Raw genomic sequence first — 14,476 nt, forward strand, 5'->3', positions numbered from 1 at the left:
AGATTTTTCATTGCATTTTATTGCTTTTTTTTACAACATACATTATAGATAATTTACATATTTGATGAACATATGTATTTAAAAACCTCATATTTGACATTTATGTTTTTAGTTTTCATTGATAATGGTCACCTTTATACTAAGTCGAGACGGGCCGATATCACGAGTTGAACCATGCCTCTTTATAATTATCAATGTTTGTTTTCTTATCTTTTTTCTTTCCTGTATGTAGTTCATATACACACGAGCTTCAAAATATGCAGATAGGCGCCGTATTTTTGTCTGCTTTTCAATAGATTTTAGGTCATCTGACCCGAAGGGTCTGGATGACCTATAGTCGTCATGTTTCGTCCGTCGTCGTCCGCCGTGCGTTAACTTTTCACATTTTGAACTTCTTCTCAAGTTCTACCGGTGCGATTTGGCTGAAACTTGCAAGAAATGATCCTGACATGGCCCCGACAAAGTGTTGTTATTTTTCGGGTCGATCCGAAATCCAAGATGGACACCACAGCCGCCATCTTGAAAACACATTTTGAATTTCTTCTCAAGTTCTACCGGTGCGATTTGGCTGAAACTTGCATGAAATGATTCTGACATGGTCCCTACAAAGTGTTGTTATTTTTCGGGTTGATCCGAAATCCAAGATGGACACCACAGCTGCCACCTTGAAAATACACAGCCGCCATCTTGAAAACACTTTTTGAACTTCTTCTCAAGTTCTACCGGTGTGATTTGGCTGAAACTTGCATGAAATGATCATGGCATGGTCCCAAGAAAGTGTTGTTATTTTGCGAGTCGATCAGAAATCCAAGATGGCCTTCACAGCCGCCATCTTGAAGACTCATTTTGAACTTCTTCTTAAGTTCTACCGGTGCGATTTGTCTGAAACTTGCATGAAATTATCCTGACATGGTCCCGACAAAGTGTTACATCTCTGGTTGATCCCAAATCGAAGATGGCTACCATGACACTGTATCTTATCAAATTCCTATATGATTATTGCCAAGGTAGTCAACTTACGCCACCCCTACGGATGACGTTGTTAGTCTAGCTGCATATCTCATGGCTTCCAGTTATTTATTTAAGAAAAAGATTATAAACGAATTATACCAATTGTTCCATTTGTTTAATTTAGTATTGTATTAGCACGATAATTGCGCAGTAATGGTGGAAAGTAAAAGTACTGTTTTGGAAGTGATTTCAATAATGTATAAGAATTTACATTTTCTAAATTGTGTAAATGAAATTAAATATCCGTGTATGTTGTAAATATTAGCACTTTTCTTATGATGTATTCAGAAGAAGAAAAACCGTGAAGATCAAACAATTGGAATACAAACTGTAAACTCAGTTTTTCTGTTAATTAATAAAGTGTGGAACGAGCCCATTTACAAACCACATTGGCGTTACACTGACAAAAGGCGAATTAGTGCATTCCGTCATATATAAAGTCCAATTAAGATATTTCGACAGACAAATGTACAAATTATAAGATATTTCGTGTAAAAATCTGGATTTTTGATATCCTCTTTCTTCATACATATATATATAGATTACGGAAAATATAAGAGAGGAGCTCTTTGCACGGCTGAAGGAAAACATTTTACTATTTAGAATGACTGAGATGAGTTTTACCATGTACCATATATTTTGTTGAATTTGCCGTAGGCGCGAGATTTTGGTTTTTGTGGGGTCCGGGGGTCTCCCCCTGAGAAAAAATATTACGAGTTTGTCTTTTGATGATTTTTAAGCGTTCTTTACATGGTAATTTTTCGATTTAAAGTAACCTCCATTTAGAAATGATAATTGTGAGTGTCGTCTTACCATTATACAACCCATCTTGATCTGAACAAACCGGATTCACACCATCGACACATTGTTGTGTAACTCAAAATAATAAATAACTGATTGTCTTGCTAAGACATATAAACAAATTAATCTTTTCAGAGGCATTTTTTGAAATAGTATAATCCCTTGATGGACATTTTTAGTCTAGTTCGTGTGTATTGAATTTTCATTTTTAAAGGTTTGAACATTACGCGCTTGAACGTTTTAGGAAACGCACTGCGTAGCGAAAAAATTTCTAAAATGAAGTTCAAAATGTGCAGGAGGACCCTTTTTTCTTTCAAATGTGCATTTTTAGAACATTTCACTCGGCGAAAATGCGGGGGGCAAAAGACATGTTTGCCCCACCCCCGTCCTGGGGAACGTGGGGGTGGGTGCACTTGCTCCCCTGCCCCCAGCCCCCCACCCCCAACCCCGCTTCCTACGCCCCTGCAAAACACGTGTATGAGCATATAGATTTCAATTACACTCCAGTACCACCCCTTGGAGTACCCGTTCCTAGACTGGATTACCTGCCTAAGTACCAATTCTCTGTGCTCATAAATACTATATGCATTTTTTGAGCGAAGCCTAGCGGAGAGTAGAAAAACTACCGCAGGTTATCAAGGCTACGTGCAGGCGGCCATGTTTTAATTCTCGTTATCAGCACGACGAGATTTGAAATTTTCTCTATAGACAAAATGTTTCATCAGGATACACTTTGAAATTACTGTAAGTAGTTTTAGAGAACTACACAAAGACATGAACGACACAATAAATGTACTGGTTAAAATGATATACAGTGTGTTGTCAAGCGCACGGCACCGTCGTAACGAAGTATAAAAAAACAATGAAAATTTACCCTCAAATGACTTTTGAACAGTTGGCGATTTGTAAGTATGTTTATGATCTGTTTACATCAATGTTATGTCGACAATGTACCATATCAGAAAATGTTATTTACCCCTACCCTCTTGTTTTGAAACCTACATCTTTCTAGTTATACTAGTGTATACAAGACACATTTTAGTTGAGTTCAACCATAATATTTCTATGAGTTCAACCATAATATTTCTATTTCTGATATGGTACACTTCATTATAAACCAGATTGTACTTTGTTATAAGATAAATATAAATAAAATAAACTCCTATTTTAGGCCTTATTGTTTGCGAATTATCTGCAGCACTACACATGATCTACATTCGTTGAGCCCTGGTCCATCCTCGATTTTTTAAGAGGCTACTATCACTGTCGTTGTATCCATCCCTGGACTTTGTCAGAGAAAACTTGAAGGCATTTCAGAAGACAAAAACTCACAAATCACAACTCTACCTATACTTCTTTTGAAGATTTCAGAGCTACGTCAAACCCATTCAAGCGTACCATTATTCGATTCTTTTGAAGTAACCAAACAACATATCGTTGCACAGAAAACCCTAACCCAGTTTTATTATGACATATAGTCTAGTGTTGGATATTAAGACAGTGACTTAATCCCTGCCATAGTGAAGTCATTCGTGTGCTAACATACTAGTAGTATAGTAAAGCGCACCGAGAGGCAAACTGATTTTCCCGGCGATAAATTATTGTAAATTGATTTATTCACTGTAATTTATTTTCGCTAGATAACCTTTTCGCGTTGTTTCGCGCAAGAGCATTAATGCTCTAGTTGTTGTATAAAACGTATATTTCTTTGTTTGTTTGATTGATTGATTAATTATCGTCATAATAACAGTCAGAGTTATGTAAACACGGCCTGGCAAGTAGTATTATGCATTATGTATTGCGAGGTGCGTGTTTTGGGAGACTGTGGCATGTTCGTGTTGTGTCTTCTTAAAGTAGAATTCTTGCCCTAAACTGTGTTGCTATAGCGTCATACTGCAACACACACACACCCGGTCACAGTATGACAACGGGCGAACCAGTCGTCCCACTTTCTTGATGCTGAGCACTTAGCAGGATGAGAAACTACTATTTTTACAGACTATGGCGTGTTTCGGCCAGGGGTCAGAACCCCCAGCCTACCTCACAGGGACGAGCACTCAACAGATGGCCAAAAGTGTGATGGTGTTAAGGAAGACGTTAGGAAGAAGAGAAAAGATAAGATCCTAAATTTAGTCGCCATTTACGATCATGCAATAGGGGCAGCAGGTACAATTCTAAACGCCCTTGCTGCAGTACCATACTTTGAAAGAATTCTTGGTCGCGAAATGTTAAAAAATGTATTCGCAGATATTGCTTTAACAATATACTGCTCTTATTTAGATTATATAAAAGCATAAGCACGGCACGATGCCGTCTACTTCCCGTCAAATATTAAAAAGTTTAAGTCCGTTTCCGGTTCGTTAAATCTACCGAACTCATTAGTAAATTCTATTCCGTTAAAACGTGTTACAGATAAGTATTTGAGGTCGATTTTACCTCACGCATGAAATGTAACGTGTTTTTAAACAGCAACCAAGACGCAGCTGTATTTCATTAGCAGTTTGGATGTCAAGTTGCGATTACAACTTAGTATGACGTCATTAGATTATTAATGATGTTGACATATGATGACTGGAGAAAGGAAGCTTAATCAAAATTCACCGTGTCAGCCAGAATGCGTGTAGTGCTTATGTCACGTGTGTACAACAAACATTTATTACTGTAACAAGGACATAGTCATTCAGATCCCCCGCCAATGGAGATATCAAAGCTGAAGTAAGTTTGATTGTTGAGACTTATATGTATGAAAAAAACAGGAAAAAGGAAGTTGAGCTAAAGAAAGATGGAGTATAATTCAAGTAGAGCGGGCTGTAATTGTTGAATCAGGTATACAGCCTTGACATTTATATTAGACTATATACACAAAGATGGGTGGAGCTTTGCATTCACATTTACATTTACCATTTACCATGATAATTTCAGAAATGTTTCCATGGTAACGGAAAAAATGTCAAAAAATGAAAACCTAAAAATAGCAAAAGGTACTACTAGACCATATAAGAATGTGTCTATGAAGTTTCGTGGAAATATCTCTGCTGGTTTTAGAGTTATACTCCGGAAATGAACCTGCTACAAAAATATGATATTTTCAGCAATGTTTCTATGGTTACAGAAAAAAGAGATCAAAAAGTGAAAACCTAAAAATAGCAATAGGCACTACTAGACCATAAGAACAATGTGTCTATGAAGTTTCATGGAACTTTCTCTGCTGGTTTTAGAGTTGTGCTCCGGAAACGAAACACAAAAATCTGCCATTTTCAGCAATGTTTTCATGGTTACAGAAAAAAAGTACAAAAAGTGAAAACCTTAAAATAGCAAAAGGCACTACTAGACCATAAGACTAATGTGCCTATGGAGTTCCGTGCATATATCTCAACCGGTTTTTCAGTTATGCTGCGGAAACGAACCTGGTACAAAAATATGATATTTTCAGCAATGTTTCCATGGTTACGGAAAAAGTGCAAAAAATGAAAATGAAAACCTAAAAATAGCAAAAGGCACTACTAGACTATAAGAACAATGTGTCTATGAAGTTTCATGGAAATATCTCTGCTGGTTTTAGAGTTGTGCTCCAGAAACGATTCTTACACAAAAATCTGCCATTTTCAGCAATGTTTCAATGGTTACAGAAAAAAAAAAAAACCAAAAAGTGAAAACCTTAAAATAGCAAAAGGCACTACTAGACCATAAGACCAATGTGTATGAAGTTTCGTGGAAATATCTTTACTGGTTTTAGAGTTATGCTCCGGAAACCATTCGTACGGACGGACGAAACCCATTTGTATATCCCCCGCCAACTTCGTTGGGCGGCGAGTAAAAACATGTAACTCATTCACCCCTGAAGACATATTTAGGCTCTTCTAAATCAAATAATAGAACAGTCCATTATGGAATTTCAGGGGAAAATGAGTTCAACATGGTAAACGTCCTTGCAGAGCTATGGCTATGAAAGGAATAACTAGATGATGATGAAGATTATCAGATGGAAATCCAAATACATCAATTTCTAGTCAATGTATATCATCGTAAAACCTTACACGTGGGTTATCGATATGTATCACAGATTTATATATACTGATAGACTCTAAACAGGTATGGGGTCCCACACACGACTGTTTGTCCTCTTTGTTCATTAAACCATTATCTTAAAAAACACAGGACATTCTTAAATCAAAAGAATGTCCGTCCGTTTTCCGTCTATGACCTCATAACCCCAAAAGATATTGCGAATAACGCTTATAATTTAATTCAGATAACTATATCAGGTACTAATTAGGCAAAAGTTTCCGTGATTTGACTAACTTTTACAATAAAAAAATTGGGTTGTGGCGCAGTGATATCTTAGTTCACTTTGGCCAATGACTGTACCGCTTTTGAAATTCCCCGCGAAAACGTTCTGTATTCATGACGTCATAATACCTGACGTACAATTCTTTCGGTCTATGGAAAAATAAACTCCAAAATCTAACCAATATAAATTGAGCGTATCATATATAATAAAATTATTTTCTTATAAAACTCATCATTTTGTTGATGTGTTCGCCGTGTACTGTCCCGATGTTGTTTTCCATATGTTGGCAAATACAACTAGAGATATGTCTGTTAGACATTAAGTGCTCGCTTACTACTCCAGTATGAAATCATCCTCGGCAAAAGGTCAGGTGTACGTAGTCTTTCGCCCATTATCCTTGGGACTATTGCAAGAAGATGGTTTACGTCCTTGAAGTATTGTAATAAATACTTTACTTCATAAGAATGTGAAATTATTTTGAATTTGTGAATTATATTCTTTGTAAATAACACAGAAGTGCGTTTATTATCATATTGATATTGATATGATTGACTCGTTTCGCTGTTAAAAATAGTCGTCCGCTATAACACTGTATAGTCTCTGCACGTGGTGACTTACCTATGTCTTCCTTGAACGCCTTTCTGGGGTACCTCAGATTTAGACACACACACTGATATCTTATAATGTTCTTTCTTCTGTTTCTCTTACGCAAGTCTTGTTAAATTTATAAATATCTATTAGAACTGCTGCAAATGCGGTCTTTGGTCCCAGGGTTAAGTAAGCGATAGTGCAACGTACACCTAGGACCTAGGATGATGTGAAATAAATTAAATATAATCTGCAAAATTATGCTGTCTTTGGCCGGTACTAAAAGTTATCCTTCGTCACTTACTTTTCTTGACTATATAAACCTGATTTGCATTGTATCGTTCCGAACGTTTCCAATGTCGATCAGATGCTTAGAATATCGTGACTGATGCAAGAGTTTGTATGATACTCCGCTTAAAGTTTACACAAAACGAATGTGTTTAGCATTTAGTACTTTTCCTTCTATAATTGGTATCCTGTGTTTATCATTGAGTGACAAAATCCGAACATGTACTTGGTAACAAATTTTGTAACTCTGAATAAACAGGTTAAGACATTCACCTTCCTTAACACTCCTCTTCTTTGTTACTATTGAGCTTGCTCCGATTTCTCGAAATAAAGTGCAGACTTAAAGTCGACAGTCTTTTTTTCCTTTTGCAACTTTAACGTATATGAAAATGTTGACTTAGTCTTGTTTTGACTTCAGTTTGTTTTGAGATATAGGTGAAAAAAAATTGCATGAAAAAAATCAAACAAAAAACGTCGTGGTGGTAAGACCTGACAGACTTGTATGTATAGGCTCAGTATCGTGTTCAAGATGTTTGTGTAAGTATTCACCATTATTTCAACATGTTTACACATGCCAAAAATAAAATAATATATAAAAAAAATTGTTTCGTAGGCCCATGGGCCTTAACGGTCACCTGAGTTAGAATATATAATGAAACAAATTAAAGACATATAAACACTATATGCTGGTCCTTGAAGTTGGTCAGTGATTTATAAATTTCACTTTTTAGACTATGAAGAGTATTTGCTTCCATCAAACCTGTGAACTTAGAGGTATTTTTTGAAATTTTAATAATTTTGACCCTTTTTGGTCCTGCCCCTCTGGTCCCCCAAGGGGTCCTTGAGGACGGATATGAATGTTAAAATGCTATATCTTAGGCTAATAATTCTTATCAAGTTTGACTAATTTCCTACGAAAATTGGGCAATAATGTTCACAAATATGTTTTTCCTATATAAACTAAAGTAAACTTGACCCCTCCCCGGAGGGTAACGTGAGACCCCAAGGTCATATAATTCAAATTTTTTATAATACACCTTAAGACCTTTCCATCTATAATTATTTGATTCCACTATATCCAGAATTTTAGAAGATTTTTGAAGTTTTAGCCTATTTGACCCTTTTTTTGCCCCACCCTCTGCCCCCAGGGGATCGGCCAGGACCAATGTGGATATGATATTAAAATGCTATCTCAGGCTAATAATTCTAACCAAGTTTGACTCATTTCCTATGAAAATTGAGCAAAAAAAGCTCATTAATGTGTTTTTCCTATATAAACTATAGTAAACTTGACTCCCTCCCCAAGGGGAAACGCGAGACCCTAGGGTCATATAATTCACAAATTTTGTAAAGGACCTTAAAACCTTTCTATTTATGAAAAGTATTTGATTCTACCATTTCCAGAATTTCAGAAGAAGATTTTTGAAGTTTTAGCCTATTTGACCCTTTTTTAACCCCACCCCTCTGCCCCCAGGGGGTCGGCCAGGACCAATGTGGATATGATATTAAAATGCTATCTCAGGCTAATAATTCAAACCAAGTTTGACTCGTTTCCAATGAAAATTGAGCAAAACATGCTCATAAATGTGTTTTCCCAATATAAACTATAGTAAACTTGACCCCCTCCCCAGGGGGAAACGCGAGACCTCAGGGTCATATAATTCACAATTTTTGTAAAGGACCTTAAGACCTTTCTATTTATGAAAAGTATTTGATTTCTACCATTTCCAGAATTTCAGAAGAAGATTTTTGAAGTTTTAGCCTATTTGACCCTTTTTTAGCCCCACCCCTCTGCCCCTAGGGGGTCGGCCAGGACCAATGTGGATATGATATTAAAATGCTATCTCAGGCTAATAATTCAAACCAAGTTTGACTCGTTTCCAATGAAAATTGAGCAAAACATGCTCATAAATGTGTTTTCCCTATATAAACTATAGTAAACTTGACCCCCTCCCCAGGGGGAAACGCGAGACCTCAGGGTCATATAATTCACAATTTTTGTAAAGGACCTTAAGACCTTTCTATTTATGAAAAGTATTTGATTCTACCATTTCCAGAATTTCAGAAGAAGATTTTTGAAGTTTTAGTCTATTTGACCCTTTTTTAGCCCCACCCCTCTGCCCCTAGGGGGTCGGCCAGGACCAATGTGGATATGATATTAAAATGCTATCTCAGGCTAATAATTCTAACCAAGTTTGAGTCGTTCCCAATGAAAATTGAGCAAAACATGCTCATAAATGTGTTTTCCCTATATAAACTATAGTAAACTTGATCCCCTCCCCAGGGGGAAACGCGAGACCCCAGGGTCATATAATTCACAATTTTTGTAAAGGACCTTAAGACCTTTCTATTTATGAAAAGTATTTGATTCCACCATTTCCAGAATTTCAGAAGAAGATTTTTGAAGTTTTAGCCTATTTGACCCCTTTTGACCCCGCCCCTAAAGTCCCTGGGGGTCAGTCATAGAAAATTTGTTAATAGGATTAAATGGCCATCTCATACTGATAATTCTGACAACATTTGACTCATTTCCTATTACAAATGACCAAATAATCCGCAAAAATGTGTTTTCCCAATATAAACTATAGTAAACTTAACCCCCTCCCCAGGGGGAAACTAGAGACCCCAGGGTCATATAATTCACAATTTTTGTAAAGGACCTTAAGACCTTTCTATCTATGAAGAGTATTTGATTCTACCACATCTGTGAGTAGAGAAGAAGATTTTTGAAATTTTACTCAATTTTAACCCTTTTGGCCCCTCCCACAGCCCCCTGGGGGTTGGGGACCATATAATTCACAATTTTGATTGGCCTTATGCCTAAGAAGGTTTGTGCAAAATTTCATTGAAATTGCTTCAGCAGTTTTGGAGAAGAAGTCGAAAATGTAAATTGTTTACGGACATACGACGGACGACGCACGACGGACGACGCACGACGCACGACGCGACGACGACGGACAAAAGGCGATTAGAATAGGTCACTTGAGACTTCGTCTCAGGTGACCTAAAAATTGTTTCGTAAGCCTACACGTATAAGCTTCTCGGGAATTAAAAAAAACGATGATTCTAAAATGGAAGCAAATGCATTTTTATGAGTGTCGCTTTGATTGTGTTGGGTTTCTGTTAATCAAAGAACTTTCACCAAAATCAATCTGGAATATAGCGGTTGTGTCCCTTTTCACTAATTGATACGATGTCAGTGGAATACGCGAAGCTGCATAATAGTTGAAACATGTTAAATCAATCATGTGCAACAAGGCTTCAATCAAAATGTCTAAATGCAATATCGATAATGATAGCAAACATGATTTTATGTTATTTAACAGAAAATGTGTTTGTTTGTTTGATTCAATTAACGTCCTATTAACAGCTAGGGTCATGTAAGGACGGTCTCCCATGTATGCTGTGTATTGCGAGTATGTAGTGCGAGGTGCGTGTTTTTTGAAGACTGCGGTATGTTCGTGTTGTGTCTTCTTGTATAGTGGAACTATTGTCCTTTTTATAGTGCTATATCACTGAAGCAAGCCGCCGAAGACACCAAGTAACACGCCCCAACCGGTCACATTATACTGACAACGGGCGAACCAGTCGTCCCACTCCCTATTTGCTGAGCGCTAAGCAGAGCAAAAACTACCGCAGTTATAGACTTTGGTGTGTCTCGGCCAGAGGACAGAACCCAGAGCCTTCCTCACAGGGGCGAACGCTCAACTCAAAGCCAATTAAGCGGTGCCTAGGAAGGCATTAGGGAAGATAAAGTCAGTTAGGAAGAAGAGAAAAGATAAGATTCTAAATTTAGTCGCCTTTTACGATCATGCAATAGGGGCAGCAGGCACAATTCTAACGCCCTACCTGCAGGGCAGGTAAACCGAGAAACCAGAGGAAAAACAACTATCAACAGTCGGAACCAAGCAATTCCTAACGTGGAGGAAAACCAAGTAGAAAAAGTTTAAATTACCGATATGTTTTTTATCCAAATATATCGCCCATATATTTTCCATAGGTCTATTGCTAATGTCATATGACTGAAAGCGAATTAAAGCTGTAAAAGTAGAAAACTACCATTGTAATTGCGTTTGTACATTACTTTTGAAAGCGATAACTTAATTATCTTGACATTTAGGCAAAACAAATGATGCTGTAGTGGCCAAAAAACTCTTATACTCTTATAGGTGTAAATTCAACGTACGCGAACAATAACCTTGTCCTTTCGAACTCCATGATGACATTCCTATAGCTAGGAGTCATCTACATCCGGCCTGGTCTTCGTTGTGGAAGATCTGAGATCTTCACCGCAAGGTGTCATCAACATCCCGTCAAAATATGTTTTAAGTTTCATGCAAACAATTATGAAGCCATTGTGAACAAATTCAGTATTTGCCTTAGGTTCATTAAGGTTATGAACAGTGTACTTCTTTGTAAATCGAGTACTATGTTGAAAACCAACAAATTATTATCGTGGTTTACTTGAACAAAGGTAACGTAATCACAGCGTTAGTATGTATCACAACGGGTGAACCAGTCGTCTCATTCCCTTAAAGTTACATGGCATGCTAATTTCACGGTAATGATAGGTCAATTAAACATTTGATATTTGAACATTGACATATAACTTGATGATTTAGCTCCCCAAAAGCATATGTCGGCCTATAAGAGCCGAAATCAAGGGATCATATATTCCCGGTTTTTAATAAAGCGCCTTCAAACACCGCCATGTTCAGTGACTTCGGGTTTTGTCAGAGTCCGAATCGTATTACGTGACTGACGTTCGACACGACCTGCACGTGGTGATCCAGGTGTTTACTTTTTCCTTCTGGCTAATAGACATTTCCACCAACTGAGCGGATATGAGAATGAGCTGTGAATGTGAACTCTGACGGGAGTGGTCTCAAAAAGTTATATGTTATTTTTATGCTTTTAAAACTATATTATGTAATGGCATTGTAATCTGTGAGGGCGCTTAGCTCAGTCGTTAAAATAGCCGTTCCGTGACACGAGTGTCCTTAGTTCGACGCACGTCTTGTGGAGATGAAAGATTTTTCTATATTAAAATATATTATGCACATTAAAATAGAAATATAAAACAGATAATCGATTTATTTTATTAAATTTTATTTAATTTATTTATGCAAAAGGACAACGCACAATTTTCTTTTGTCACACTACAATATACAAATTAAATATGACTTCAGTCTATAATACCAGTATGGGATCCTATTGGTTAGAGATCTTGTTTTCAACATACAGTGGTTATGTCAGTCAGGCAAGAGATTAATAGAACAAAGTTGTCGAACACGATGCTTTACACCTAGATCCGAGATTTCCTGTCATCTTTTTCTCTTACCCTGTACGCCACGTCGCCATTAATAATGTCGTGTAAGCAATGCAATGACGTGACCTGAATGAATTGTCGTCGTCGCCGTCGTTGTGACGTCATTGAATTGGTGTCGTGACGTTATGCAACTGTTACCGCGATGTCATGATACTTTTATTACAACGTCATTCAATTGTCTTTTCGTTATCTTGGTGCGAAATAGATATATCGGTAAAATTGCGGATTATTAAAATAAGAAATTATAAAAGTTCACTTGCTTCCCAGCTTTTTCATCGCGCCATTATCACAGAAGCGTTATCATGCGCCGAAATTGATGACATCTTCTACAATGCACGCCGTAGTTACGTCGCATGTATTGTTGACGTCACATAATTGTCTAGTGCGTGTGAGTTGCCCTACACTCCGATGTGTGGGATAGGGTTTTCTAACCCATCGGAGAGATATATCTGCACTTCAAGTGAGGAAAAGATTTCTCTGTCTTACCCAGGGCTAGACAGCCTGCACGCGTAGAAATTAATTCAGGTGATAGACCAGAAGTTGAAAACGTCATATGCAAATACAATTTAACCTGTTCAGTCCAATTGGACCATCAATACCACATTCGAACTCGAGCTCGTGCTTAATGCGCGTGCTGAACTTTGATCTAATGATCAAATCGGTATTCCACCTATTTTCACATATTTTCGCCGATGCTTACCCGGTAAAAAAGACTTATTGAACTGGTTTTCATAAATATTAGTTAGTATGTCTATAACTGTAAATATTTGACGAAGGAAAATAGAAATATACAAGTTGATTTATTGATTATTTTTGGGATTTTGTAATTGCCATTTGTATTTTTTATCATTTTGGGGGATATTACAAGGGCAGTAGAGACTAGAGATTAGGACAGGAGATTCACTGATTCACACGACAGTCTTACCCTCGGCAAGCCTCAGGTTAGACAGTCATGTATCTCCTGCTCGGTTAAGAAATTCCACTGTCCTACCCTCAATCCTATTAATCTCTCCTTTAGCAACCATGGAATATCCTTGTGCAGTATCGGAGAATAATAGAATATTACATGGATCTGTTCAATGGACAGATATCTCGGTTCGAATGAAAGTTTTTGGCTGGTCAAACCGAGGCTTGCCGAGTGTTGACGGCCAAAATCTTTCACTCGGGTTGCGATATCACTTGGCAGATCCGTGCTTGATTCATTTTTTCCAATACTTAGTAGAAAAAAATATTAATTTTCCGTTGCATTCCAGATTTTTTCCTCGCGCCAATAAAATTTACCGAGTGGTAGGGACTCTTTGGTGACATCCTCGCTAGCAGATATCTCCATTATTGAGATATACACAGCTCTTGCTGTCCAGCGACAACTTCGATTCTCTTCAATTCATAGACACGCAAGAAAAATAAAAGTTGAAGTATGATTGATTTTAGATTTGTTATGTTAGTGTAACCCCCCTTGTAATTATGTGTGTATATTTTTAGAATAAGAATGGGTTTAAGTGCTTTAAACAAACATAGACATTCTTACAACTTAACCAATAACAAATTCTGTGACCTTTGCGTGAACTCCCCCGAAGATGAAATTCATTTCTTTTTACATTGTCCAAAATATAACAGAATCCGTTCCAATATGCTCCGTACTGTTTGTCATATATTCGCTCCAAATGTCAATTCCAACCTCATTGTAGAGCTCATACCAAATCTTCTTGTCAAAATAATTTTATGTGGCTTAGAAACTCTAAACGAAATTGAGAACAAAACATTATTTGACCATGTATTTGAATATATAGTAAATTCAAACAGATTTTGACCCCCCCTCCCCCCCACCTTCCTCTCTCTCTGTGTCTCAGTCCCCCCCCTCTCTCTCTCTTTCTCTATTTTTTTCTCTCTCTCTCTCTCTCTCTCTAAAGTATGTATGTGTGAGTGTTAGCGTGTGCGACATTTATATGTCTTTTGTGTAATTGTACATATTGTTTGTTTGATATATGTTGAGGAGAGCATCTAGTAGCCTTCGGGCTGTTTGTAATCCTCGTAAAATAAATAAAGAATTAAATTAAATATTTTAATTTGTATGTATCTACTGACTGCCGTAGATTGATTCATAAATTATGTTAGTAATTAAACTAATTAACTGACGTGGCCTTACTACATTGTATGCAACATATATA

Source organism: Argopecten irradians, chromosome 5 (genome assembly GCF_041381155.1).
Source record: "Argopecten irradians isolate NY chromosome 5, Ai_NY, whole genome shotgun sequence".
NCBI classification, from domain to species: domain Eukaryota; kingdom Metazoa; phylum Mollusca; class Bivalvia; order Pectinida; family Pectinidae; genus Argopecten; species Argopecten irradians.